This window comes from Pocillopora damicornis, chromosome 3 (genome assembly GCF_964200805.1).
Source record: "Pocillopora damicornis chromosome 3, jaPocDami1.2, whole genome shotgun sequence".
Lineage (NCBI taxonomy): Eukaryota > Metazoa > Cnidaria > Anthozoa > Scleractinia > Pocilloporidae > Pocillopora > Pocillopora damicornis.
Window position 1 is genome coordinate 10,668,193 of NC_142672.1, and position 7,047 is coordinate 10,675,239.

Consider the following 7,047-nt stretch of genomic DNA (forward strand, 5'->3'; position numbering starts at 1 on the left):
GTTTTTCCACATTAGTCGTATGTACCTATCGACAGGCGGCTTTTTCCGACCCTGCTAACGCCGTCTGCCACCTTACTACAGGGGGATTTTTTTTATATTAAAAATGAGCGTTGGGCCGCATGGGTCATTAATATTATCTTTTGTTATGATCTGTCAAATATTTTTGCTCGCGCGCGAATTGTCTAAACGCAGCACGTGACATAATAGCCCCAGCTAAAACTGGGTCAGTGATATCCGAGAACATCACCTAACATGGCTGTTACATAAAAAGAAAAATCTTTTTTGGTTCTTCAAGTCGTACCAGAGAACACTCAAAAGAAAACATCCCACGCTACAGAGAGTAAGCTGTTCGTTAACATGGATAATAAACACAATAGCCTTTGTAGGGCGCGAAAATATGTACGGATATTTGCCCTTTGCACTCGTTCCCGGTACGGGGGAGGGGAAGGGCAGATCAAGTTTTCCTCGCCACATGAAAGAGATGTCAAGTCGCGTCTAAGTCGAGAGCGAGCATAAGCCCATCTTTCTACCCTAAATCTGGCCATTTTTAGCCTCAAGTATCGACCGCGTCTTAGTGTATTGCTGGCATGGCCTGGAAAAATCATGGCTCGGATGCTCTATCGAGTCTTCGCGCGGTCTGATGTCGCTGTCCATGTTCACCTGTTCTAATGTGTGAGGTCTTTGTATAACCAAATTTCACATTGTGACTATCAACTGATTAATTTTACTGGGATCTTCATGTGTACTGGACAGTTCAGCGAAGAAGTATATTCTTCGTGATCATATATGAGGCATCGGTAAAAAGAGTGATGCATCTTTGCGAGCACAAGTGCTGCGAGGCGAGCTGATAAAAGCTGCTTCCGAGTGTTTTCAGCCGACAGATGAAAAAAGAGTAGCCCTTGTTCCAATTGCCGTACTCTGTTGAATGTTATCGTTTTAGGGATGTAGGATGTTGTTGAACTTTCTGACGGAAATACCAACTTGCTTTTAGCGATTTCATCGGACGAATCAAGACATTTGTGGAGAGGAAACATTTGATAATCGCATCTAATATTTTTTCCGGAGGTGAGGTTCTTGTTTATGTGAAAGGATTACCTAACGAACAGCCTGGGATTGTGTGATACAAAGGCAAATTACCGCCTACCCTTAGACTTGGTTTGGAGTTGAACTGAAAGTATCACTAAAATTTCTAGCGAGGTTTTGCGATGGACGAGAACAAATTCATTTGACAGTAAATAACAAGGAAAAAATTAAAAACATGAGGACTCTCTCCTTAAAAGCATTCCAGAAAGTTATATAATTGTTACATTTTAGTGAGAAATGGGCGACTACGTTGTCTTTTTCGGGACTTCACTTTGATGCCGTTGTTCGCTAAAAAGAGGTTTTCCATTTTCTGTTTTTCATAATGGAAAGCTAACCGTATAAAGTATGCAGGATTTCGTTTCCTTAAATTTGTATGATTTAAGTCGTAACTATCGGCGTTTGCTGTAGGGGCCATTAATTTAAGGAAAACTTTAACGATAACTACCCCAAAGTAAGCTAGAGCCTTCTTATTTAAACAAGACTCCCAAACAGGAGTCTATTACGGAGAGAGGGTATTTTTAGGGCCACGTGTGTCCTGAAATGTCCCCCAGATTTATTAAGACCCTTTGTACCGAAGAGTTACTAAAACCGAGCACACTGTTGCATGAATGTCTGTAGAGCACGTCCTGTGTGAAACTTATGTGCATTCAAGTAAATACAATTTCTAGACAGTTGTAGCGACCATGGGATACGTCAAAATTTTAACGCCACGACATGTTTGATTTACATGATTATTTAGTCACCAAGGACCATCCCCAGTTTCCCTCTTAAATTAATTGGTTTTCGAAGTGTGCTACCTTTCAAAGCAAGCTACCAGACAAATCCTAACAGGTAGATGGCATGGTGGTTTATTGCCTCTAGAAGGAGGTGGGAGAATCATCATAATAAGGGCAGTATTTTTCGCAAGGATCAAATTAAGGTGTTGTTGATAATTGACTTAAAAGAGTAGAGTGGTATTGCGCAATCAATAAAACAGTTAATAGCGGTTTCTCTAATTGTTGGAAATTAAGAGTGCTGTAATCACCACGCAAAGCTGAAGAATTGACTTATTCCAGAAAACAATGTTGGCTTTGACTGCTATGACAGAGAGTAGTATTTCAAATCTAGAGGAGGTCTCTGTGATGAGGGGCATGCGAAAATCAACACTAGATCATACCATGGTACACAAAATATGACTCGACCTCTTTTTCTGAAAATTACTCCCAACCATGGAGTACCTGATGGAAAAGTCAGCAACAAGCGATATTTCACCTGTAAACCAAACTCCAATGCAGTTTCCGTTGCACTGAATAAATTGAAGCCTTCGACAGATTTTGACGTCAGAGACAAACATAAAGACGTTCGCAGGCACTTCTTAAGAATTCTGAAACAGAGCCAACCCACCAGGGTAGAAAAGTGAACAAAAATACATGAGAAGTGGCACTGAGGTTTGCGACATGGAGCAATCCCTGAGAGGTGAAGTGACTGCAAGAGAAAAGCGAGAAACTTTCTTGATTGAACAGCCAGAAGAGAGAGATCAACTACTAAGGGAGAAGCAACAACTGCTTACCCAGAAAGGGGAACGAGAGGAAACTTTTCAAACACATCTCAGAGAGATGGAACATCGGTTGCAGGACATCGAAACCAGAGAGACCAAGCAACGTGAACAATACCTCAGGAACAGTTAACAAAATATAGAGAAAGAGACACAGATATTACTGATTTGCAAAGGCAAGTCTCTGACTTACAAAATTTTTTGCAGTCACGCTCTAATGATCGGGTCGTTCTTCGAGGTGAAATTTAAACGACAGAGGAATTCCTTAGCAGGGGAGGCTGGATAGTGGTTTATGAGGGAAGGTGCTGTGGTTGTGCTGTTGCAGTAAAGCAAATACATGAAGTTATTCATTCTCCTCACAACCGCCATTTGTTCCAAAGGTAAATAGACATTGCCTTAAGGTGTCCTTGCCTATTGCGGTTCATTGGAGCTACTGATGATGAGGAAACTCCTCTGCTTCTAGCAAAACTCATGAAAACAAGAGCACGTCAGTTGTATGCGAAGCGATGTCCCTCTTGTACTGAAATTTCCTCTCTTTGTCCAGATGTAGCCCAAGCATTAAGCTAACACCACCAAGAGAAACCATTTCCTATCATCCACCACGACATCACCTGTGCTAATTTGTTGCTTTGGTGACAGAGAGACCGATGGAGGGGGAAAGTGTCAGATTACGGTGCTGCAAAATTTAAAGAACAGTTCATGTCAATCGTCCCTGGGTGCTTTGCTTACAGTGCTCCCGAAGTACAGAGGTCAACAAACCGAACGGTAAAAGTGAGCATTGATTTAATGTTAAGCCTTATAAGTACATAGCTAACAGGCCTTATATGCCCATAGTGAATGCTTCTGTTCATTATTACTTTTATTTGCTCACTTGCGCTCATGAAATTTACTAGAATGTAGTTTTTGAGGAAGTTCCACTTGTTATTGCTGCTATTTTTGATAACCCTATCCTCTGTTTAGATTGATGTCTAAAGCTTTGATGTACTTCTCTGCGAAATTTGCCTTCGGGAATTTCCAAACTCTGATAGGCGTGACGAGCAAGTAGCTATGGTGAAAAAGTACGTGTTTTGCGACCTCATCCACCGTTGTCTGCAGCCAAATCCAAGTAAGACACCGGACATAATAGAAATCATTAACTAATTGGAGCAGTTAAATAGAGTTAGATAGCTTTGACCTGTCAGTCCTGTCGATGTAACTTTTATGATTATAAGGCTTTCGTCTTTTACAGTGTGGGTGAATCTTTTGCAAAATCTACCAACGACCTCAATCTTGAACAAACAACACCATATTTTTCTAATTCTTCATTACCAAAAGTATATTTAGTAGCGTAGTTCTATTATTCATAAACAATTGCAATTTACTCAAATGTGATTGGTGCAGTATTACAGGCCGAATTGGACTCCACTGGTACTCCTATTATTATTAACTGGGATTTAAAATCTCTATCGAATCTCAGAACCGCTGGTTAAGGTCATATTGAATCCGTTTATTTGTGCCAACATGACATGGATTGATATGGTGTGTATGTGCTACGGACTGTGTATTGAGAGTGGCCTTAGTATTGAGGTAAGTTCAGTCTCAGTGGGGTTAAACGTTAGCCGTAAAACGGCATAAATTTATTAAAGCTAAAAACGCAAAATTGACAAAATTTAACAGTTAGACGTAAAAAAGTTAACTCCAAACATTTTTTCTCGTAACCGCAACGGAAAGATAAGATCTGCCAATAGGAAACCACAAGTTGATTTTTAAATATTCATTAATACAATTACAATACAATATACATTAATACAAATCACGAGATCAGTTGGCGTAAATCTGCAGGAGAAAAAATAACATTCGAGCATAAAATTTCCATGCAGCGTTTTAGTTCTTTCAAGGACAATCAGATTCCCATCCAGAATTTATAGCATTATATGGCATATCCTAACGTTTTTCAAACAAGGCTCTCTCATAATGGCTCAGGTATTCCCAACAATCAGGTATCAGCACTTTTCCCTCTTACCCATCCCCTTCAAATTATTTTCATTTACACTCGACTTTCCCTTTGGTAAGTAAGACATGTGAAACAGCTGTATGTACTCACAAATGAAATAGTCTCTGTGATAAATGAATGAAGGGGTAAGTTTCTAAAGAAACTGTGGTGCTGCGTCGGTGGGAGAGTATAGAAGGTAATTTAGTGTTAACAACTGGGTTGAAAACGTAAATTAGCCACCGTAAAGAGTAAAAAAGCTGACGTTTCGAGCGTTAGCCCTTCGTCAGAGCGATTAGAGGAATTGTGGGTTGTGTATGGATTTATATGTAGAAAGTGGAGCTACGCCATTGGTGGGAATATGATGACGAAAAAACAGGAATAAATTAGTTGAATGAAAAGCGCTCGTTGATTCCGTGGGGATTAAGGGTGCCGATTTGAAATATAAATTTTTGTTCTAGTGTTTTACGGCTTTCCGAACTGCCTAGATGTAAGGAAAGGCCGCAAACTGCCATATGCTGTTTAGAATGATAAGGAAGATTAAAGTGTCTAGCGACTGGCTTGGATGCGTCCTTGTCATTTATTTCCACATCGCGAAGGTGTTCTCGGAATCGGTCACCCAGTCGTCTTCCTGTCTCGCCGATGTATAACTTATTGCAATAAGTGCAAGTTATGCAGTAAATAACATTGGCGGAGGTACACGTAAAGTGATCAATGATCTTAATAGATCTTTTGGGTCCCGATATTTTCTGTACGTTGTGAATGAAAGGACAAGTTTTGCATCGTGAGCGAGCGCATTTAAAAGTTCCAGATTGGTCATTGGTTTGAAATGAACTCCTGACTAAAAAGTTGCCTATGTTTTTGTCACGTTTGAAAGAAATAAGTGGGGGTTGCGAAAAGATAGTGCCAGTCTCTGAATCGTTTTGGAGTAATTTAAAATTTTTAAGAATGATAGATTTAACTGCGTGGTTGTGAGGGTGAAATGTAAGAGTAAATGGAATGCGATCCGTGTTCTCCTTCTCGGCCGTTTGTAGTGCTGCCTGTCGATCGATTTGTTGGGCACGGTGGTAGCCCGCTTGAACGACAGAAACAGGATAGCCGCGTTTATCGAAAAACTGGCACATTGCCTCTGATTTTTCGGAAAAATCAGAGTCGTCACTACATAAACGACGAAGTCTAAGAAACTGTGAAAAAGGTATGGAGTTCTTGACGTGTGATGGATGTGAGGATGAATACAACAAGTAACTATGTGAATCTGTAGGTTTGTAGTAAACACTAGTACATAAGCCGTTGCCTTCAATTGAAATTTTGATGTCTAGAAAAGCCAAAGAATTGTCGGAAATTTCCCAGGTATATTTAAGAGCCGGATGAAAGGAATTGACGGCGGTTATAAATTGAGTGAGCTCCTCTTTGGTAGAGGAGGTAGCGCCGATGCAATCGTCAATGTAGCGGCCGTAGAGTCTCTGTGATACTTCTGTGCCGAACGGTTTGAGTTAGTTTGGTTGTTTCCCCCTAGGATGTGAGGAGTGGTACAAATGAAATTGGCAAAAGAAATGTAAGGAAGTTGTTAAGGAATGAAGAGCAAATTTAGGGAATTGAAACACACCCTGATACAAAGTCATCAGGTAAGCACCACATGCCACGAATTGTTTAACGAGTGATGTGTTAGTTTCGAAACGTTCTATTTTTATATCCTTTTATTTTATCGTTTATGATTAACTCGATTGATTACGTAAAGTTGTAGTGTTAACATTTGATCACCTTTCCCAGTAGCCGTAGCTATTATATTACACGTGTACTTATCAGGTTACGAGTTTCTTGCGAAAGTGACATGCTATCGTTGTACAACGAGTTTACATCTTCGCCATTTAAGAGCAAGCTATCTCGCTATTGTCGCTATCATTGGGTTATATGCTATCAAGCTAGGAGCTAAACCAAAGTATGTCTTTTTTACTTGTTATAATTGTCGCATGATTTCGTTACTCTGTTTACATCGGTTTCTATTAGATAAAGGCTTAGTTGATTTCATTGTCGTTATGCACAATCGATGTACGGTACAATGTAAGTTACATAGGTTTATTTTTAATTTCCTTTTAGTTCGAACCACATCACATCAAATTGTATCACGCTATTGTTGTGCTTTAAAGCCATCGCTACGTATCTTCGCTACCGTCGATTATCGTAAGAATAAATTTGTAAGTTGGTTGGAAAACTTTGTTATACGTCCGTTGTTTGTGCGTTCGTTTTATGCTCCTGGTCACTCGCTATCCTGTGACTCCACTAAAGTCACATGATGATCTACGGGATTCGATGAGAAACTTGGTGAATCATTTTTTTCGGCGGCTGTTTACTCTTTTGGTAGACCATGAACACTATGTTTATGGCTAGGTTATACTTCTTTCCTGGATTAAATCCAAAGACCTATTTAATGTGCACTTCAAGTAACTTAATTTCCAACTAT

At 39.9% G+C, this 7,047-nt stretch overlaps 1 long non-coding RNA gene across 1 annotated transcript; it reads left to right on the forward strand.

Moving 5' to 3' along the window:
- The first annotated feature begins 6,358 nt into the window (after positions 1-6,358).
- Positions 6,359-6,798, forward strand: LOC149048197 (uncharacterized). Its single transcript, XR_016185256.1, has 2 exons — positions 6,359-6,525; positions 6,684-6,798. It is a non-coding gene; the product is annotated as an uncharacterized LOC149048197 (long non-coding RNA).
- Positions 6,799-7,047: the final 249 nt, after the last annotated feature.